This window comes from Pinus tabuliformis, chromosome X (genome assembly GCF_031772625.1).
Source record: "Pinus tabuliformis cultivar Carrire ecotype Pingquan chromosome X, CPIR1, whole genome shotgun sequence".
Taxonomy (NCBI): Eukaryota; Viridiplantae; Streptophyta; class Pinopsida; order Pinales; family Pinaceae; genus Pinus; species Pinus tabuliformis.
In genome coordinates, this window is record NC_142308.1 from 352,463,427 (window position 1) to 352,485,926 (window position 22,500).

General features: G+C 51.1%; 3 non-coding genes across 3 annotated transcripts in view; all 3 read left to right on the forward strand.

The window, feature by feature from the left end:
- The first annotated feature begins 15,868 nt into the window (after positions 1–15,868).
- LOC149139916 (18S ribosomal RNA) lies at positions 15,869–17,682 on the forward strand. Its single transcript, XR_016265368.1, has one exon. It is a non-coding gene; the product is annotated as an 18S ribosomal RNA (ribosomal RNA).
- Positions 17,683–20,342: 2,660 nt separating this feature from the next.
- Positions 20,343–20,496, forward strand: LOC149139917 (5.8S ribosomal RNA). The gene has a single exon (XR_016265343.1). It is a non-coding gene; the product is annotated as a 5.8S ribosomal RNA (ribosomal RNA).
- A 247-nt stretch (positions 20,497–20,743) lies between these two features.
- LOC149139918 (25S ribosomal RNA) overlaps positions 20,744–22,500 on the forward strand; it is a 3,409-nt gene continuing 1,652 nt past the window's right edge. The window contains exon 1 of the ribosomal RNA XR_016265377.1: positions 20,744–22,500. This exon is cut by the window's right edge and continues 1,652 nt beyond it. This is a non-coding gene — a ribosomal RNA (25S ribosomal RNA).

Sequence of the window (22,500 nt, forward strand, 5' to 3'; positions counted from 1 at the left end):
TTTACACTGTGCAATTGTGTTCTTCATGTATAATTGCTGATGATAATGAATGTGTATGGGTGTTCATTGGCATAAAGGAAACATAATAATACTTGGTTGTGAAAAACAAACTAAGTAGACTAATGGTTAGGCGTATTGCATGAACATAAGTATTGGTGAAAAGAAAGTGTTCGGTGGTGCCGCACCTCGCCAAGTATGGCTGAAAGAGTACTGTAGGCCTGGGGGCGTGACACGCGGGGTTCCCATGTCACTCGCGCCGTGTTGGGGATGGCGCACACCCCTTGATACCTGCACGATGGGCGAGCCACCGACGGAAGGCGCGCGGGCGACCCTTGTTGCATGCCCAGATGAAAGAGTTGACCATGTGCAGATGAATCAAGATGCGGGCGGGTGTGCGACGTGCGACGACGGGTGTAATCGAAAAGGTGTTGTAGCTGACCCATGGGTGCGACAGTGCACACGAAGGGACGCAGCGGTTCGTTGGAATGGGGCGTGTCGAGGTTATGTGGCAGGTCAGCTGGCATGCATGTTGATGGAGCCAACCCTTGTTATCGTCGAGAGACACGGCCCTTGGGAGAAAGGATGCGTATAAGTAAGAAAGATGGGGTTCAAGGAAGGGACATCGAACTCAAACTTCCATATCGCAGAACAAGTGCGAAGGAAGGAATTGGGGGAAAACGAAAGGAAGAGAAGAACGCGGGTAAGAGGGCCGCACCGGCGGGCGGATTACAGAGGGTGGGTTGGGCTTGGTAGCGCAGACAGGCAGAGCGGGGCGGGTTACCGTCCAGGCAGGCAGGCCGCACTGCATGTGGGCCATGCGCCCTCACTATGGACTGCACCGACAGGCAGAGTTTGGGTGCTGCGGAAGGGAAAGTCAGGCAGACAGGTTCGCAGTTCAGGTGTGGAGTTGTGTCGTGCAGGCTGCGGGCCAGTGCAGCACGACCACATGACACGACAGGTTGAAAGAATAATTGAAGAAGATAAATTTATGGTAAGTTATTTTCGCTGCATTGTTAAGAACACTTACTGGAAAATTGACCGAGTGTTGAAGTAGGCGCAGACCGTGTACTAAAGTATTGGTAAAAGGAAAAAGTACGGCGGTGCCGCACCCACTTATGCATGGTTGAAATACTACCACTACGATAGGAGCGTGACATGAGTTCTCCCGGTCCCTCCTCAACAAAGGTCGCCAAATTGCGGGGTACCCGGGGATTCCATGTCCCGCCTTGTCGAAAGCATCCGAAGTGCGGGAAATTTGGGGTTTCCATGTCTCGTCGCGATGGAAATCGCCTCAAGTGCAGTAAACTTGGTGTACATCGAGCCTGCAACCTCACATCAAGAAAAAGGCTCGGTTGGTCAAGAGAATGAAGGTTTCTTCATTGGTAAAGGACCTCACTAAGGATCAAAGGTTGGAGTCTCTTCTAGAGCTAGTCCACCATGGACTATCAAAAGTTGAAAGAAGGACAGAGTGCCGAGGAACGAAGCACCGAAGAAACAAAGTGCAGAGAGGAGGAAGGAATCGACTTGTGCTTGGGGGATATTATTGTCAAGGTTCTAGGGCTTCGCAATGAAAAATAAGAAGCTTCAATGAGGGAAATTTACGAAAGGGTTTTCCTCTCTGAGAGAGAGAGAGAGAGGTTTTTCCCTGGCAGAGAGCCAACATCTTGTGTTCTTGCTCTTATTTTTTTGGCACCAGTTTGATGAAAGTAAACACACATGCATTAATAAGAAGAGAAGAAGATTAAGATAACATGATAAATTGCATAAGAGCTTCACAAATTGTTATCAAGTCTAGAAGAATCTCGCTATACCCCATTGCCCCAGATTCTTCAACGTGGTATCAGAGCTAAGGTGACACATCAAGGAAAGGGAATCTCAAGAACATCCGCAAGGTTGAAGCGTCAAGCCAAGAAGTCTCAATCACATCAAGGACAAGAAGGTCTACCATCTATCATTCCTCATGGAAGACTACAAGGCAAGAAGAAACGCCTTGTATAAAGGCACCTACAAGAAGAAAAATCAAAGAGGGACCTACATCAAGCTACACCATCTTGAAGAATGAAAGGCACTACGAGTCAAGTCATCAAGCAAGTCCATTTGAAGAAAGCAACTTGAACAACATCAAGATCTAAGGAAGGCAAGCCATCAATTCTTCAAGAAGAAAGCAAGTTCACTACATCTCAAACTCTATCAAGTAAGTATATGTCCTCTTCTAAGTATACCTCAGTGTCTTTTTGCAAGGAAAGTAACAAATTGGTTGGGGCCACTACATGTCCAAAGTAGAACGGTTTGGATGCCAAGAGTATGGACGCTACAAAAGGGATTGTCCTAAACTTAAGAAGGACAACAAAAGCAAGAGAAAAAGGGAAGAAGCTCATGTAACTCAAGAAGTGAAAGAAGATGACAAGAAGCAAAAGAAGGAAGATCCTCCTATGACTAAGTCAACGTCTTTGCTTAAATTCTTCTTTCAAAGGGGGTAGAGGTCTCATTGGGGGTCCCATTTATGGGATTCAAGAGATGATGATATACAGGCCAGAGAAGATGAAGCAAGAAAGGCTACACCAATCGAGGAGAACTATCAAATAAAGCCGCGATGATAAAAGCATAATCAAGGTGAGGTATGTATGCATCAAAGTTTAATTCATGTCGCCATATATATTGATTGGGTCATGGGAAAAGTTCTAGAATCACGATCAAGAATAAAAGGATCTCTTTCGCCAACAACATGCTCGGAGGCATGTGCTACAGTGGAGTAAAGGTCAACATGAAGAAGTGCTCTCATAAGGAGTATAAGGTGGTTGACCAATCAATCCAATAAGAAGCAAATGAAGAACATTGCGGTCACAAAGAATAACTATTTGACAAGATTCCTCAACATCTCTCGAAAGAAGGCACGGTAACTCTGACAAAGGAAGAAAAAGATAAAGGACCCTTGACACCTACGAAGGCCTTGGAGATAGTAAGGTGCAGATAACCAATTTAACTCTACAAATATGTCATGATGAAGAGCAATATCACGATGAAGTCATGAAGGGCCACTAAAACAAAGTATGGGAACAAGCGAGTACAACTAAGCATCCATGTGATAAGTGTTATGAAGGATAGACAAGGTGACAAAGGAGTAGCTAGATGACAAAAAGGACCTGATATATATCAAGAAGGCCACTTTCCACGAAGGGAGCAATGACATGACAAACCAGGGGGGAAAGTGATCGATGGATGGTACCTTGCCAAGAAGAAGTTCAAACAAAGACTTCATGACATCGAAGGAAAGAAGGAGATCAAGCGGCTGAAGGACCCACGAAGAAGACGTTGTTGATGAATGGACAAGTCCCTAGCTAAGATGGAGTTCTAACAAGTTCCCAAATACAAAGGAGCTTGGGCAAGTTCCTTGTTAGAGGAAACTTGGGCATGTCTTCCCCAATCAAGGGGAAGAGATAGACACAACATTCTTTTCTTCACTTGGCAAGAAATAACAGGAGGATTGGGCAATCATTTGGCATCTGATGCTCTTTGAGGATGTGTAGGGCACCCAAGACAAGAGTAGGCAAGAGGAGCGATATTCTTTGAGGGATGGGAACCCAAGACAAGAATTGTCCTGGAAGGTCATACTCAGGGAACACCTAGGTGGGTGTGTACCTTTAGAGACAATGACCAAGGTGTTTATAAGCCATTGGCCTCGCCAACATTGTGCTCTGGTATTATGAGAGATAAAGTTGTTAGTCAAGGCCTTGCTATGAACAATGTTGGCTAATATGATGCTATAATAGATGGGTTGCCAATCTGGTTTCTCTTATGTGAATTATTCAAGATTGAAAAATAGCCAAACACCTTGTAATGATTTATGAATACCTCCCTAGTTGAGAGGGGGTGTTGAAGAAAGTGTAACTGGGTTCGGTCTTCATAAATGTACTTTTGATATTTGTATTTATTCAAGATATATATATATATATATATATATATATATATATATATATATATTATATTTGTCATTGAGTTTCTTGCTCATTGAAATAGGCCTAGCACATGTTAAAGTGTTATAAAGAGTCAAAAGAAAATGTTGAAGATATTAAGGGCATGTTACCCCAGGTATATTTATGTATTAGAGTCAAAGATATTCCTACCCTCATGCCTTCGTTCGGGTCATGCGCCCGTTCAAACCCCAAATTTCCTTCGGGTGGGCCGGTTCATCTCGTGCCGTGCCATGTGTGGAGGTGCGCGGGCACACGTGGGCGTGCCGAAAATGCCAAGTCATGACTGCCCATGTGCCTTCTTTGTTCGGGTCGTTCACCCATGGAAACCCCAAATTTCGTTCGGGCGATTCGAGTCGGCTCGCCCAGGGCGGGTCGGGTCGTGTCGTGCCGTGTGTGGGTGCCCCGGCACACGTGGTTGTGCCAAAAATTCTAAGTCATTACCACCCATGTGTCTTATGCACATTCATGCGGCCCGTTTGCCTGACACTCCCTCAGGCCTTCGTTCGGGTCGTGCACCCATGGAAACCACAAATTTCGTTCGGGTCGTGCACACATGGAAACCCCAAATTTCATTCGGGCGGGTCAGATCGTGTCGTGAGCGGGTGCCTGTGCAAATGCGTTTGGGCAAGTCGAGTGGGGTCGGGTCGTGCCGTGCCGCGCGTGGGTGCTCGGGAACATGTGTCCGTGAAAAAAATGTTAGGGCGTGACCACCGTGTGCCTCCTGCACGTTCATGCGACCCATTTTCCCGACGCTCCGTCGTGCCTTCGTTTGGGCGGGTCGGGTCGTGCCGTGCGTGGGTCCTCGGGCACATGTGGCAGTGCCAAAAATGCTAATTCATGACCCCCCGTGTGCCTTCTACACATTCGTGTGGCCCATTTTCCCGACACTGCCTTGTGCCTTCGTTCGGGTTGCGCACCCATGGAAACCCTAAATTTCATTCGGGTTGTGCATACAAGGAAACCCCAAATTTTGTTCGGGTCAGGTCGTGTCGTGTCATGTGTGGGTGCCCATGCAAACGTGTTTGGGCGGGTTGGGTCGGCTCGCACAAGGCCGGTCGGGCCATGTCGTGCCATGTGTGGGTGCCCGGGCACACGTGGGTGTGCCAAAAATGCTAAGTCGTGACCCCCCGTGTGCCTTCTGCACGTTCATGTGGACCGTTTGCCTGATGCTCCCTCATGCCTTCATTCGGGTCGTGCGCCCACGGAAACCCTGAAATTTCGTTCGGGTCGTGCACCCGTGGAAACCCCAAATTTCGTTTGGGCGGGTCGGGACGTGTCGTGTGTGGGTGCCTGTGCAAATGGGTCAGGTCGTGTCATGTCGTTTCGTGTGACGGCGCTCAGGGCACACGTGGCCATATAAAAAATGCTAAGTTGTGAAGGGGGTGGGCCTTGTACACAATCGTGCTGCCCGTTTTCCTGAATCTCCCTTGTGACTTCGTTTTGGTCGTGTGTCAGAGCCCATGTAAACTCATTCGAGTGGGTCATTTGTTGTGTAAACACTTGTTCAGGCAGGTTGTTTGCCATGTAAACTCATTCGGGTGGGTCATTTGAGGGCGCCTGTGTAAACACGTTCGGGCGGGTTGGGCGAGGTCGTCCGTGCAAAAATGTTCGGGTGGGTCGGACGAGGGCGTCCGTGAAAACCCGTTCGAGCGGGTCGTTCGGGCGAGGGCGTCCGTGCAAACCCGTTCAAGCGGGTCGGGCGAGGGCGTCTGTGCAAACCCGTTCGTGTGGGTCGTTTGAGGGCGCTCGTGTGAACTCGTTCGGGCAGGTCGTTCGGGCGAGGGTGCACCCGGGCGAACGAGCCCGTATCAAAAATGCTAAGTTATGACCCGAGGTTGGCTTTGTGCACGTTCGTGCAGCTCGTCTGCCCGGCTGTCCCTTGTCGCTTTGTTTCGGTCGTTCGGGCACCCATGCAAAATCGTTCGGGCAGGTCGTTTGAGGGCACCCATGTGAACTCGTTCGGGCAGGTCGTTTGAGGGCGCCCATGTGAACTCGTTCGGGCAGGTCGTTTGAGGGCGACTGTGTGAACTCATTCGGGTGGGTTGTTTGAGGGCGACCGTGTGAACTCATTCGGTTGGGTCATTTGAGGTCGCCCGTGTGAACTCGTTCGGGCGGGTCGTTTGAGCGCGCCTGTGTGAACTCGTTCGGGCGGGGTCGTTTGAGGGCGCCCGTGTGAACTCGTTCGGGCGGGTCGTTTGAGGGCTCCCATGTGAACTCGTTCAGGCGGGTCGTTCGGGCGAGGGCATGCCCGGGCGAATGAGACCGTATCAAAAATGCTAAGTTGTGACCCGAGGTTGGCTTTGTGCACATTCTTGTAGCTCGTTTTCCCGGCTCTCCCTTGGTTCGTTTCGGTCGTTCGGGCGCCCATGCAAAATTGTTCGGGCAGGTTGTTTGAGGGGGCCTATGTGAACTCGTTCGGGCGAGGGCGCCCAGGCGAATGAGCCCGTATCAAAAATTCTAAGTTGTGACCCGAGGTTTGCTTTGTGCATGTTCGTGCAGCTTGTTTGCCCGGCTCTCCCATGTTGCTTCGTTTCGGTCGTTCGGGCGAGTTGTTTGAGGGCGCCCGTGTGAACTCGTTTGGGTGAAGGCGCGCCCGGGCGAACGAGCCCGTATCAAAAATGCTAAGTTGTGACCCGAGGTTGGCTTTGTGCACGTTCGTACAGCTCGTTTTCCCGGCTTTCCCTTGTCGGTTCGTTTCGGTCGTTCGGGTGCCCATGCAAAATCGTTCGGGTGGGTTGTTTGAGGGCGCCCGTGTGAACTTGTTCGGGCGGGTCATTTGGGAGAGGGCGTGCCGGGCGAACGATCCCGTATTAAAAATGCTAAGTTGTGACCCGAGGTTGGCTTTGTGCATGTTCGTGTAGCTCATTTGCCTGACTCTCCCTTGTCGGTTCGTTTCGGTCGTTCGGGCGCCCATGCAATATCGTTCGGGCGGGTCGTTTGAGGGTGCTCGTGTGAATTCGTTCGCGCGGGTCATTCGGGCAAGGCGCGCCCGGGCGAACGAGCCCATATAAAAAATGATAATTTGTGATCTGAGGTTGGATTTGTACACATTCGTGCAGCTCGTTTGCTTGGCTCTCCCTTGTCGATTCATTTCGGTCGTTCGGGCGCCCATGCAAAATCGTTCGGGCGGGTCATTTGACGGTGCCCGTGTGAACTCGTTCGGGCGAGGGCGCGCCCAGGCAAATGAGCCCGTATAAAAAATGCTAAGTTGTGACCCGAGGTTGGCTTTGTGCACGTTCGTGTAGCTCGTTTGCCCATCTCTCCCATGTCGCTTCATTTCGGTTGTTCGGGCGGGTCGTTTGAGCGCGCCCATGTGAACTCGTTCGGGCAGTCATTCGGGCGAGGGCGTGCCCGGGAAAATGAGCTCATATCAAAAATGCTAATTTGTGACCCGAGGTTGGCTTTGTGCACGTTTGTGCAGCTCATTTTCCCGGCTCTCCCTTTTCGGTTCGTTTCGGTCGTTCGGCACCCATGCAAAATCGTTCGGGCGGGTCGTTTAAGGGTGCCCGTGTGAAATCGTTTGGGCGAGGGCGCGCCCGGGTCAAAGAGCCCATATCAAAAATGCTAAGTTGTGACCCGAGGTTGGCTTTGTGCACATTCGTGCAGCTCATTTTCCTGGCTCTCCCTTGTCAATTCGTTTCGGTCGTTCGGGCGCCCATGCAAAATCGTTCGGGCAGGTCGTTTGAGGGCGCCCATGTGAACTCGTTCAGGCGGGTCGTTCGGGCGAGGGGCACCCGGGTGAACGAGCACATATCAAAAATGCTAAGTTGTGACCCGAGGTTGGCTTTGTGCACGTTCGTGCAGCTCGTTTGCCCGACTCTCCCTTGTCGGTTCGTTTCGGTCGTTCGGGCGGGTCGTTTGTGGGCGCCCGTGTGAACTCATTCAGGCGGGTCGTTCAGGCGAGGGTGCACCCGGGCGAATGAGCCCGTATCAAAAATGCTAAGTTGTGACCCGAGGTTGGCTTGTGCATGTTCGTGCAGCTCATTTGCTCAGCTCTCCCTTGTCGGTTCGTTTCCGTCATTCGGGCGGGTCGTTTGAGTGCGCCCGTGTGAACTCATTCGGGCGGGTCGTTCGGGCGAGTGCGCGCCCGGGTGAATGAGCCCATATCAAAAATGCTAAGTTGTGACCCAAGTTGGCTTTGTGCAAGTTCGTGCAGCTCGTTTGCTCAGCTCTCCCTTGTCGCTTCGTTTCGGTCGTTCGGGTGCCCATGCAAAATCATTCGGGCGAGTCGTTTGAGGGCGCCCATGTGAACTCATTCAAGCGGGTCGTTAGGGCAAGGGCATGCCCGGGCAAACGAGCCCATATCAAAAATGCTAAGTTGTGACCCAAGGTTGGCTTTGTGCACGTTCGTGCATCTCATTTTCCCGTCTCTCCCTTGTCACGTCGTTTCGGTCGTTCGAGCGGGTCGTTTGAGGGTGCCCGTGTGAACTCGTTCGGGCGGGTTGTTCGGGTGAGGACGTGCCCGAGCGAACGAGCTCGTATAAAAAATGCTAGGTTGTGACCCGAAGTTGGCTTTGTGCACGTTCGTGCAGCTCGTTTTCCCAGCTCTCCCTTTTCGCGTCGTTTCGGCCGTTCGGGCGGGTCGTTTGAGGGCGCCCATGTGAAATTGATCGGGCGGGTTGTTCGGGCGAGGGCGCGCCCGGGCGAATGAGCCCGTATCAAAAATGCTAAGTTGTGACCCAAAGTTGGCTTTGTGCATGTTCGTGCAGCTCGTTTTCCCGGCCTCCCTTGTCGCTTCGTTTCGGTCGTTCGGGCAGGTCGTTTGAGGGCGCCCGTGTGAACTCGTTCGGGCGGGTCGTTCGGGCAAGGGTGCGCCTAGGCAAAAGAGCCCGTATCAAAAATGCTAAGTTGTAACCCAAAGTTGGCTTTGTGCACGTTCGTGCAGCTCGTTACCCCGGATCTCCCTTGTCGCTTCGTTTCGGTTGTTTGGGCACCCATGCAAAATCTTTCAGGTGGGTCATCTGAGGGCGCCCGTGTGAACTCGTTCAGGCAGGTCGTTCGGGCGAGGGCGCGCCCGGGCGAACGAGCCCATATCAAAAATGCTAAGTTGTGACCCGAGGTTGGCTTTGTGCACGTTCGTGCAGCTCGTTTGCCCAGCTCTCCCTTGTCGCTTCGTTTCAGTCGTTCGGGCGCCCAAGCAAAATCGTTCGGGTGGGCCGTTTGAGGGCGTCCGTGTGAACTCGTTCGGGCGAGGGTTCGCCCGGGCGAATGAGTCCGTATCAAAAAATGCTAAGTAATTACCCGAGGTTGGCTTTGTGCTTGTTCGTGCAGCTCATTTGCCCGGCTCTCCCTTGTCGCTTCGTTTCGGTTGTGCGGGCGCCCATTCAAATTCGTTCGGCCGAGGGCACGCACGGGCCGACGAGCCCGTATCAAAAATGCTAAGTTGTGACCCGAGGTTGGCTTTGTTCATTTTCGTGCTGCTCGTTTTCCCGGCTCTCCCTTGTCGCTTTGTTTCGGTCGTGCGGGGGCCCATGCAAATTCCAAGTGATCCGAGCAACAAGTTTTGTTTCCGTGTGAAAGGTGGGTTGGTAATTGTGTTGTGTTTTCGCATTTGCCTGAACGATGGCCTTGGGTCATTTGTAGGGTTTCCGATTTTCATCTTCTCTCCATCCCCACTCGGTAGTGCATGAGCGGTAATGTTGGCCATGCTTGTCTTGGGAGGCATATGTGAACAATTCCCCTTCTGCTTTTCAAGTTCTTGCAGCTGTATGGGTTGTTGTGGTGTGGCTCCCTTGCTCGTCCTAGTCCCCCTCGCGCCCCTCTAGATGATACCAGTGACAGTTTTGTTTTCGTGTGAAAGGTGGGTTGGTAATTGAGTTGTTTTTTCGTGTTTGCGTGAACGATGGCCTTGGGTTGTTTGTAGGGTGGCCGATTTTCATCTTCTCTCCATCCCCACTGGGTAGCGCATGAGCAGTAATGTTGGCCATGCTCATCTTGGGAGGCATATTTGAACAATTCCCATTATGCTTTCCAAGTTCTTGGAGCTGTATGGGCTGTTGTGGTGTGGCTCCCTTGCTTGTCCTGGTCCCCCTCACGCCCCTCTAGATGATACCAGCGATAGGTTTTGTTTCCGTGTGAAAGGTGGGTTGGTAATTGAGTTGTGTTTTCGCGTTTGCCTGAACGATGGCCTTGGGTCATTTTTAGGGTGGCCAAATTTCATCTTCTCTCCATCCCCACTCGGTAGCGCATCAGCGGTAATGTTGGCCATGCTCGTCTTGGGAGGCATATGTGAACAATTCCCCTTCTGCTTTCCAAGTTCTTGGAGTTGTATGGGCTGTTGTGGTGTGGCTCCCTTGCTCGTCCTCGTCCCCCTTGCGCCCCTCCAGATGATACCAGCGACAGGTTTTCTTTTCGTGTGAAAGGTGGGTTGGTAATCGAGTTGTGTTTTCACGTGTGATTGAACGATGGCCTTGGGTCATTTGTAGGGCCGCCGATGCGCCCCTCTAGTTGATAACAGCGACAGGATTTCTTTTCATGTGAAAGGTGGGTTGGTAATCAAGTTTTGTTTTCACTTGTTCCTGAAGGATGGCCTTGGGTCATTTGTAGGGTTGCCGATTTTCGTCTTCTCTCCATCCCCACTCGGTAGCGCATGAGCAGTAATGTTGGCCGCGCTCGTCCTGGGAGGCATATGTGAACAATTCCACTTCTGCTCTCCAAGTTCTTGGAGCTGTATGGGCTGTTGTGGTGTGGTTCCCTGGCTCGTCCTGGTCCCCGCGTGCCCCTCCAGATGATACTAGCGACAGGCTTTCTTTCCGTGTGAAAGGTGGGTTGGTAATTGAGTTGTGTTTTCGGGATTGCCTGAATAATGGCCTTGGGTCATTTGTAGGGCCGTCGATTTTCATCTTCTCTCCATCCCCACTCGGTAGTGCAAGAGCGGTAATGTTGGCCATGCTCATCCTGGGAGGCATACGTGAACAATTCCCCTTCTGCTCTCCAAGTTGTTGGAGCTATATGGGTTGTTGTGGTGTGGCTCCCTGGCTCGTCCTTGTCCCCGAGTGCCCCTCCAGATGACACTAGCGATAGGTTTTCTTTCCGTGTGAAAGGTGGGTTGGTAATTGAGTTGTGTTTTTGGGTTTTCCTGAACGATGGCCTTGGGTCGTTTGTAGGGCGGTCGATTTTCATCTTCTCTCCATCCCCACTCAGTAGCGCATGAGCGGTAATGTTGACCATGCTCGTCTTGGGAGGCATATGTGAACAATTCCCCTTCCGCTCTCCAAGTTATCGGAGCCATATGGGCTATTGTGGTGTGGCTCCTTGGCTCGTCCTGGTCCCCACGTGCCCCTCTAGATGATACCAGTGACATGTTTTCTTTCCGTGTGAAAGGTGGGTTGGTAATCGAGTTGTGTTTTGGGGTTTTCCTGAACAATGGCCTTGGGTCGTTTGTAGGGTGGTCGATTTTCATCTTCTCTCCATCCCCACTCAGTAGCGCATGAGCGGTAATGTTGGCCAGGCTTGGCCTGGGAGGCATATGTGAAAAATTCCCCTTCCACTCTCGAAGTTCTTGGAGTTGTATGGGTCGTTGTGGTGTGGCTCCCTGTATCGTCCTGGTCCCCGAGTGCCCCTCCAGATGATACGAGCGACAGGTTTTCTTTCCGTGTGAAAGGTGGGTTGGTAATCGAGTTGTGTTTTCGTGTTTGCCTGAATGATGGCCTTGGGTCATTTGTAGGGTGGCCAATTTTCATCTTCTCTCCATCCCCACTTGGTAACGCATGAGCAGTAATGTTGGCCATGCTCATCCTGGGAGGCATACATGAACGATTCCCCTTCCTCTCTCCAAGTTGTTGGAGTTGTATGGGCTGTTGTGGTGTGGCTCCCTGGCTCTTCTTGGTCCCCGAGTGCCCCTCCAGATGATACCAGCGACAGGTTTTCTTTCTGTGTGAAAGGTGGGTTGGTAATCGAGTTGTGTTTTCGAGTTTGCCTAAATGATGGCCTTGGGTCATTTGTAGGGTGGCCGATTTTCATCTTCTCTCCATCCCCACTCGATAGCGCATGAGTGGTAATGTTTCCCATGCTCGTCCCGGGAGGCATATATGGACAACTGCTCTCTAATTTCATGGATCTGTAGGGGTTGTTGTGGTTTGGCTCCCTGGTTCGTCTTGGTCCCCATGTTCCCTCCAGATGAAACCAGCGACAGGTTTTCTTTCCATGTGAAAGGTGGGCTGGTAATCGAGTTGTGTTTTCGGGTTTGCCTGAATGATGGCCTTGGGTCATTTGTAGGGTGTTCGATTTTCATCAGCTCTCCATCCCCACTCGGTAGCACATGAGCAGTAATGTTGGCCATGCTCATCTCGGGAGGCATACGTGAACGATTCCCCTTCTGCTCTCTAAGTTCTTGGCACTGTATGGGTTGTTGTGGTGTGGCTCCTTGGCTCATCTTGGTCCCCCTTGTGCCCCTCCAGAAGATACCGGTGACAGGTTTTCTTTCTGTGTGAAAGGTGGGTTGGTAATCGAGTTGCTTTGTCGGGTTTGCCCGAACGATGGCCTTGGGTCATTTGTAGGGTGGTCAATTTTCATCTTCTCTCCATCCTCGCTCGTTAGCACATGAGCAGTAATGTGGGCCATGCTCATCCCCGTCCATCTTTCCCATCCCAAAGATAAGAATGTCGCAAGTTTTCTTGGCGCTCCTTTGAGCCTTCGTTGTTGCGGTCCCAGATGGAAGCCCCAAAACTCCGTCGTTGCCTATGTCGCTATCGTGCCCCTCGGTTATTGTGAATAGAGAATTTTGATTGGGCCGGGCAGCCATTTATGGCTCCATTGAAATTGGCTCCTCGTTATATTGTTCACCTCCTCCCTATTTGGTGTGTAGGGTTTTGCTTTTCGTGTGAAAGGTGGGTTGGTAATTGAGTTGGTTTTTCGGGTTTGCCTCAAGAATGGCCTTGGGTCATTTGTAGGGTGTCCGATTTTCATCTTCTCTCCATACCCACTCGGTAGCACATGAGCGGTAATGTTGGCCATGCTTGTCCCAGGAGGCATATGTGAACAATTCCCCTTCAGCTCCAAGTTTTGGGAGTTGTATGGGTTGTTGTGGTGTGGCTCCTTGTGATGGCTAGCCTCTTCATTGTTCGGTTGTTTCTGGTGTCGGTGTCTTGTGCTTGTACTCTTTCCGTGTTGGCATTGTCGGTTAAGATGCATACATTTAAGAGGGAAGTGGAAGGGTTTTGGTTGTAAACCACCTACCATCCCTCTTGCTTGCTTTTTCCGTCAGGCGTTGTTCTCCTTATTGTAAAGTCAAGGGTTGGCATTCCTTTCAAAGTGCACATCGTTCATGGTTGCGTTGGCTTTGAGGTTTTGATAGATGTGTTGGCCCATATGTTTGATTGAGGGGTTGGCTTTTCCCTTGCATCTTGCGTGCGTGGCAGGCTTTTGCGGCTGGAATTGTTAAGTCACAACGTTTATGTGCATTTTTTGTTTGAATAGTGTATGTGCTCCTGGTCCAATGGGGGGAAGCTTGCTATGCCGATGGTGGGGGCTATCTGGAAGAAGGATTTTGAGGTGGAACACTTCAACCTCCCTCCTTTGCATGGAGGTGGCCGTAGGGGAAAAGTATTCATCGTCTAGTCTATAAAGTTGTGGGAAATCTCCTAGGTTGCCTGTGCGTAGGGTGCGGAGGGTGCGGGGCTGCTCGATCCCTCCTCATATTTGGATATGTTCTTGTATTGTGGAGCGAGCCTCTTGATTTGCATTTATTTCCTTCCTTTGCCTTCACATCATGGTTGCCACAGGCGGTCAAGTGATCGAGTCCACCGTTTCCGCTGTCGCGGGTGGACTCCTAGGTGTCCTCGGTGCGTGGCATGGAGGGTCGGGGGGGCACATTTCTAAGAGAGGTTGTGGGCTCGATTGGTCTTCTTGTTTTGTTTCCTTCCGTTTCCTTTGCATTGAGGCTGCCATAGGCAATCATGCGTTCGAGGTCCATCGTTGGTGCTGTCCAGGTGGACTCCTAGGTGGCCTCTCTGTGGGGAGGGGAGGGTTGGGGGGCACTTGTTGTTTCAATTGTGTATGCGCTCGTGGTCCAATGGGGAGGAGGCTTGCTACATCGATAGTGGGGTCTATTTGCAAGAAGGATTTCGAGGTGGAACGCTTCGACCTCCCTCCTTTGCGTGGAGGTGGCCGTAGGGGAAAATTATTCATCATCCGGTTGGTAAAGCTGTGGGAAATCTCCTAGGTTGTCTGTACTTAGGGTGCATTGGGTGCGGAGCTGCCTGATCCCTCCTCCTATTCGGATATGTGTTATTGTATTGTGTAGCGACCCTCTTGATTTGCATTTACCTCCTTCCTTTGCCTTCGCATCGTGGTTGCCACAGGCGATCAAGTGATCGAGGTCCACCGTTTCTGCTGGCGCAGGTGGACTCCTAGGTGGCCTCGATGCGTGGCGTGGAGGGTCGGGGGATATTTCTAAGAGAGGTTATGGGCTTGGTTGGTCTTGTTGTTTTGTTTCCTTCTGTTTCCTTTGCATTGAGTCTGCTGCAGGCGATCATGCGATCGAGGTCCATCGATGTTGTTGTCCGGGTGGACTCTTAGGTGGCCTCTTTGCGGGGAGGGTTAGGGGGAACTTGTTGTTTCAATTGTGTATGTGCTTGTGGTCCAATGGGGAGGAGGCTTGCTACTATAGTCATCGATGGTGGGGGCTATCTGGAAGAAGGATTTCAAGGTGGAACGCTTCGACCTCCCTCCTTTGCGTGGAGGTGGCCGTAGGAGAAAATTATTCATCGTCCGGTCGGTAAAGCTGTGGGAAATCTCCTAGGTTGCCTGTACGTAGGGTGCGTGGGGTGTGGAGCTGCCCAATCCCTCCTCCTCCTATTCGGATATGTGTTCTTGTATTGTGTAGCGACCCTCTCGATTTGCATTTACTTCCTTCCTTTGCCTTCGCATCGTGGTTGCCGCAGGCGGTCAAGTGATCGAGGTCCACCATTGCTGCTGTCGTGGGTGGACTCCTAGGTGGCCTCGGTGCATGGCGTGGAGGGTCGGGGGGCATTTCTGAGAGAGGTTGTGGGCTCGGTTGGTCCTGTTTTATTTCCTTCTGTTTCCTCTCTGCATTGAGGCTGCCGCAGGCGATCATGCGATCGAGGTCCACAATTGCTACTGTCCGGGCGGACTCCTAGGTGGCCCCTGCGCGGGGAGGGGAGGGGTGGGTTGGGGGGAATTTCTAAGGGAGGTTGCGGGCTCGGTTTGTCTTGTATGATTTCCTTCCCTTGCCTTTGTGTCGAGGCTGCCGCAGGCGATCATCTGATCGAGGTCCACTTTTGCTGCTGTCCTAGTGCTCTCCTAGGTGGCATCGGTGCGGGGCGGGGAGGTTTGTATGGCCTCTCCATGATAGTATTTGTGTGGTCGGTCGTACTCTTTTTATTTCCTTCCTTTTCCTTCGCATCGAGGCTGCTGCAGGAGGTCGGGAGATCGAGGCCCATTGTTGCTGCTATCCGGGTGGATTCCTAGGTGGCCTCGGTGCGGGGGCGGGGAGGGTTGTGGCTCATTTGTAATATAGAGGTTGCATGGTTGGTCATTCTCCATTTGTTTCCTTCGCATCGAGGCTGCCGCAGGCGATCGGGTGATCGAGGTCCATCATTGCTGCTGTCCGGGTGGACTCCTAGGTGACCTCGGTGCGGGGCGTGGAGGCATTTGGAGCCATTTCTAAGGGAGTCGGTGAGGGATCGCTCATTTTCTTGTTGGTTGGGTCATGGCTGCAAACTCCGAAGTGGCCTTGGTGCGTTGTGGCTCGGCAGGTCTACCCATTTGTTTACCATTTCCTTGGCATGTTGCGTGTGCTTCCTTCTTGGGATGCAAGAGGTGCAAGGCATAAAAGTTTTACATGATATTTTGACGTCTCTTTGACTTGATGGGTGTTCAGGCTGTCTCTCGGTAAGAGAGCGCTTGGAATGCCCTTTGAAGTGGGAGGGTGCTACCTGGTTGATCCTGCCAGTAGTCATATGCTTGTCTCAAAGATTAAGCCATGCATGTCTAGGTATGAACTAATTCAGACTATGAAACTGCGGATGGCTCATTAAATCAGTTATAGTTTTTTTGATGGTACGATACTACTCGGATAACTGTAGTAATTCTAGAGCTAATACGTGCATCAAGTCCCGACTCTTTGGAAGGGATGCATTATTTTAGATAAAATGCCGGCGTGGGCTTGCCCGCTTCTCCGTTGAATCATGATAACTCGACGGATCGCACAACCCTTGTGCTGGCGATGCTTCATTCAAATTTCTACCCTATCAACTTTCGATGGTAGGATAGAGGCCTACCATGGTGGTGACGGGTGACGGAGAATTAGGGTTCGATTCCGGAGAGGGAGCCTGAGAAACGGCTACCACATCCAAGGAAGGCAGCAGGTGCGCAAATTACCCAATCCTGACATGGGGAGGTAGTGACAATAAATAATAATACAAGGCTCATCGAGTCTGGTAATTGGAATGAGTACAATCTAAATCCCTTAACGAGGATCCATTGGAGAGAAAGTTTGGTGCCAGCAGCCACGGTAATTCCAGCTCCAATAGCGTATATTTAAGTTGTTGCAGTTAAAAAGCTCGTAGTTGGATCTTGGGTCGTAAGGGTCGGTCCGCCTACTCGGTGTGCACTTGCCCTTCCGTCCCTTTTTTCAGCGGCGTGCTCCTGGCCTTAATTGGCTGGGTCATGGTTTCGGCGCTATTACTTTGAAAAAATTAGAGTGCTCAAAGCAAGCTTATGCTCTGAATACTTTAGCATGGAATAACATGATAGGAGTCTGGTCCTATTGTGTTGGCCTTTAGGATCGGAGTAATGATTAATAGGGTCTATCGGGGACATTTTTATTTCATTGTCAGAGGTGAAAATCTTGGATTTATGAAAGACGGACCACTGCGAAAGCATTTTCCATGGATGTTTTCATTAATCAAGAACGAAAGTTGGGGGCTCGAAGACGATCAGATACTGTCCTAGTCTCAACCATAAATGATGCTGACCAGGGATCGGCGGATGTTGCTCTAAGGACTCCGCCAGCACCTTCTGAGAAATCAGAGTGTTTGGGTTTCGGGGGGAGTATGGTCGCAAGGCTGAAACTTAAAGGAATTGACGGAAGGGCACCACCAGGAGTGGAGCCTGCGGCTTAGTTTGACTCAACACGGGGAAACTTACCAGGTCCAGACATAGTAAGGATTGACAGATTGAGAGCTCTTTCTTGATTCTATGGGTGGTGGTGCATGGTTGTTCTTAATTGGTGGAGCGATTTGTCTGGTAAATTCCCATAACGAACGAGACCTCAACCTGCTAACTAGCTATGTGGAGGTTCCCCTTCGCGGCCAACTTCTTAGAGCGACTATGGCAGTTTAGGCCATGGAAGTTTGAGGCAATAACAGGTATGTGATGCCCTTAGATATTCTGGGTCGCACGCACGCTACACTGATACAGCCAATGAGTTTTTATTCTTGGTTCGAGAGGATCAGAAAATCTTCTCAAATTGCATCGTGATAGGGATAGACCATTGCAATTATTGGTCTTCAATGAGGAATTTCTAGTAAGCACGTGTCATCAACTCGTGTTGACTACGTCCCTGCCCTTTGTACACACCGCCCATCGCTCCTACCTATTGAATTATCCGGTGAAGTGTTCGGATTGCGTCGACAATGGTGGTTCGCCACCGTCGAAGTCGTGAGAAGTTCATTGAAACTTATCATTTAGAGGAAGGAGAAGTCGTAATAAGGTTACCGTAGGTGAACCTGTGGTACGATCATTGATAGCAGGGGTTTTCTTTTTTGGTTCGGGTTGGTTGGGTTTCGATTGAAATGTGGGACTTTGTGGTGCGTCTCTAGGGGAGCGGGTTTGGTGTTTGGCGGGAACATTGTTGGTTTCTTGTCTAGAGGTACCTATGCTTGTTTTTTCGTGTGTGCTTGCGAGCCATACTTGTGCTTGTCCCACCCATCCTTTGTTTTTCTTCCCCCCAATGTGTTTCTGCAAGGGGTCCAAAAGCTTGTTTCTTGGGAGCCCTTCCGACGACCTGTTCGACCGGGCATGGTTGCTGTAGAGTTGAGGTGCTCGGTAAATACGATGGATAAATTCGGACTCATTCGTAACGGCGATGCTCGATCTTTTGTTCGTTGGAAGGCATGGGACAAGGGTGCGGGCTTCCATAGTTGGTTCTCTCGAAAAGGCAACAGTGGTTGATGTGTTGCTTGGGTGAGATTTTTCGTTGGTGGTTGGGTCGAGGGAGTGTTTGCGCGTGCGCCTAGTAGCTCAAACCTTCCGTGAGGCGAGATTATCGGGGTGTAGTCAAGTATGGGATGGATGAAGAGTGGTTCAACCCATTGGGTTGGCCACCCTAGTCCCTCCCGACCGTTCCTCGACATGCCCTCGCGGAAGGGTTGGGTGTCGAGGTAATGAAAAACCCATCCCTTGGTCTGAGCTCCATAGAGATCGCAATTTTCCCCGCCGACAGGCATGAGGGTGGCAATCTTATCTCGTGCCTTTGTCGTCGAGGGAAATCCTCGTCCTCTCGTGACCCACTCCCCTTCTGAGGGAAAAAGAAGTAGCGGGTCGTGTCTTTGTTCCTCCCTTTGGATTGTGGGTTCTTTGTAGGACTTGCATCATTTCTTTGTTTCGTGGTGTGTACTTTGTGAACGTCCCTCTCTCTAGTGGCCTTGAACCATTGATGTATTTGTGGCTCGTGGCTTTCTCCAGTGTTGAGCGTCTGCCCGTGACAACTCCTCTTTGGAGTTTGATTATTTGACCCCCGTTGACTCTCTCGCTGGAAAGGTTGTTGGGTGTTTTGTACACAGAGGGGTGCAAGAGCGGGGTGGGTTTGTGTTATTGGCAGCGGTCTATTTGTCATTTGAAGCCTTGTGCCGCTGGGTTGGGGGGCTGTGTTCCTCTCAGTGACGTGCTCCAAACACTGGCCTCATCGTGGCCCTTGTCTTTTCTATTGGTCAGTTTTAGGTTGTGATTTATTTGCTTGGTTTTTTGCTATGTTGTAAAGCTGGAAAGGGTGTTGTGCTGAATGCATGTGGGAGGGTGTGAAGAGGTGGGACGCTTTTTTGATTGGGTGCCTTGTTTGATTTATTTTTGGTTAGCAGACATCTACTCAGCGTGCTGTTGAGCTTCTCCCTTTTCTTGGGATCTTTGTTTCTTTGGTGTTGTTTTCTTCCCTTCTTCCTTTTGCCCCTAGCTTTACGGAGGAGAGGTGGGATTGTTGTGGATTGGTGTTCGGGAAGGAAGAAAAGCAGTGCGAGTTCCCAGGGTGGCCACCCTAGTCCTTCTCGATCGCCATCCCCTGCAGTTCCCCCCTTTTTCGAAGGCGCGGGGTTTGGGAAGCTTGTTCTCTATTTGAGCTGGTAGCCACGTTTGATATCTCTTGCTTTCCTGTTGTTTTCTTCCCTTCTTGCTTTCGGCCCCTTGGCTTTACGAAGAAAAGGTGGGATTATTGTGGATTGGTGTTTAGGAAGGACGAAAAGCAGTGTGAGTTCCAAGGGTGGCCACCCTAGTCCTTCTCGATCGCTGTCCCCTGCAATTCCCCCCCTTTTTGTGAAGGCATGGGGGTGGGGAAGCTTCTTCTCTGTTTGAGCCTCCCCCTGTGAGCCGGTGGACGCATTCGATATCTCTCTTTCTTTCATGTTGTTTTCTTCCCTTCTTCCTTTCGACCCCTAGCTTTACGGAGAGAAGGTGGGATTGTTGTGGATTGGTGTTCGGGAAGGACAAAAATTAGTGTGAGTTCCCAGGGTGGCCACCCTAGTCCTTCTCGATCGTCGTCCCCTGCAGTTCCCCCCTTTTTGCGAAGGCACGGGGTTGGGGAAGCTTACTCTCTTTTTGAAGCCTCCCCTCGTGAGCCGGTAGCCACGATTGATATATCCCTTTCTCTCTTGTTGTTTTCTTCCCTTCTTCCTCGTGGCCCCATTGTTACGGAGAAAAGGTGGGATTGTTGTGGATTAGTGTTCCAGACGGACGAAACGCAGCGCAAGCTCTCGGGGTGGCCACCCTAATCCTTCTTGATCGTCGTCCCCTTCAGTTCCCCCCTTTTGCCGAAGGCAAGGGGCTTTGGGAGGCTTGTGCCTTGTTTGTGCTTTGTTTTCTACCCTTTTCTTCCTTTCGGTCCCTAACTCTACGGAGAAAAGGGGGAATTGTTGTGGGCTGGTGTCGGGGAACGGCTAAAAGCAGTGCGAGCTCCCACGGTGGCCACCCTAGTCCTTCTCGATCGTTGTTCCACGCATTTCCCCCATTTTTGCGAGGGCGTGGGGCTGGGGGAGATTGTCCTCTGTTCAAGCCTCCCCTTGTGAGGGGGTTAGACACCTTTGTTTCTCTTTCTCTCGTTCGTTTTTCCTCCTTTTGCCCCTTGGCCTTAAATTTGTTGTGGGGGGTGCCCCTATTCAGTTTTGTGGCTGATTTTTCGGTAATACACGTGGAAACGACTCTCTGCAATGGATATCTCGGCTTTTGTTACGATGAAGAACGTAGCGAAATGCGATACTTAGTGTGAATTACATAATCTCGTGAATCATCGAGTTTTTGAACGCAATTTGCGTCCGAGGCCTCGGTCGAGGGCACGTCTGTCTGGGCGTCGCATCCCATTCAAACGCACTGCCTGCAATATGCTAGGGAGCAGCGGATCTGGTCGTCCGTGCCCCGTGTTGTGCGGTCAGCTGAAATAACTCAAGTGATGTTTCGTGGCATGCGTCGGCGAGCGGTGATCTTGTCCCCTTGGATGGGCAGTCAGCGTTAGCCGATGCGGGCTTTGTGTGGCATCGCTCGAACTTGCTTTGCTCTCTCTTGTCCTCCCATGGTGTAGGGCAGATTTAGCTCCAACTTTGCGACCCCAGCTCAGGTGAGAACACCTGCTGAGTTTAAGCATATAATTAAGCGGAGGAAAAGAAACTTACAAGGATTCCCCTAGTAATGAAAGCGAACCGGGAAGAGCCCAGCATGAATATTGGGCGGTGGCGCTGCCTGAATTGTAGTTTGTAGAACCGTCCTCAGCGGCGGACCTGGGCCAAGTCCCTTGGAAGGGGGCACCTGAGAGGGTGACAACCCCATCGACCTGGGACCCTGCCGCATCACGAGGCGTTGTCAGCGAGTCGGGTTGTTTGGGAATGCAACCCTAATTGGGTGGTAAATTCTGTCCAAGGCTAAATACGGGCGAGAGACCGATAGCAAAAAAGTACCGCAAGGGAAAGATGAAAAGGACTTTGAAAAGAGAGTTAAAGAGTGCTTGAAATTTCCGGGAGGGAAGCGGATGGAGGTTGTCGATGCGTCTCGGTCGGATGTGGAACGACTCAGGCTGGTCTACCGCTTGACTTGAGGTGCAAACCAACACGGGCTGCTACATCGTGACAAGCGCGGGTGGATTACTGCCTGTCGGTTTGCCGCTGTGGTGGTCGAGGAACGAAGCGTGCACCCTTGTGGCGGGCCATGTACACCTGCGCACTCGTGGTGTTGGCTGGCGGGCTTTCCATTTGACCCGTCTTGAAACACAGACAAAGGAGTCTAACATGTGTGCGAGTCGGCAGGTTTGAAAACCTGCGAGGCGCAAGGAAGCTGACGGGTGAGAGCCCCTCTCTAGGGGGGTGCATCGTCAACCGACCTTGAGCTTATGCGAAGGGTTTGAGTGCGAGCACACCTGTTGGGACCCGAAAAATGGTGAACTATGCCTGAGTAAGGCGAAGCCAGAGGAAACTCTGGTGGAGGCTCGTAGCGATACTGACGTGCAAATCATTCATCTGACTTGGGTATAGGGGCGAAAGACTAATCGAACCATCTAGTAGCTAGTTTCCTCTGAAGTTTCCCTCAGGATAGTTGGAGCTCACGCACGAGTTTTATCGGGTAAAGAAAATGATTAGAGGCATCGGGGGCGTAACGCCCTCGACCTATTCTCAAACTTTAAATAGGTAAGAGGGTGCAGCTGCTCCATTGAACTGCGCTGTGGAATCGAGAGCTCCAAGTGGGCCATTTTTGGTAAGCAGAACTGGCAATGCGGGATGAACCGAAAGTCGAGTTACGGTGTCGAATTGCGCGCTAACCTAGATCCAAAAAAGGGTGTTGGTTGATTAAGACAGCAGGACGGTGGTCATGGAAGTCGAAATCCGCTAAGGAGTGTGTAAAAACTCACCTTCCGAATAAACTAGCCTCGAAAATGGATGGCACTGAAGCACGCAACCTATACTCGACCGTCAGAGCAATTGCCTAGCTCCAATGAGTAGGAGGACGTGGGGGTCGTTGAGAAACCTCGGGTGTGAGCTTAGGTGGATCGGCCCCCAGTGCAAATCTTGGTGGTAGTAGAAAATATTCAAATGAGAAGTTTGAAGACTGAAGTGGGGAAATGTTTCATGTGAACAACACTTGGACATGGGTTAGTCGATCCTAAGAGATGGGGAAGCCTTGTATCAAGGGTGCACTTTGCACGAGCATCGAAAGGGAATCGAGTTAATATTCCTGAACCGGGACATGGCGGCAGGCGGAAACGTTAGGAAATTCGAAGACGTCGTCGGGGGCCCCGGGAAGAGTTATCTTTTCTTTTTAACAGCTTGCCCACCCTGGAATCGGTTCACCCGGAGATAGGGTACAGCAGCTG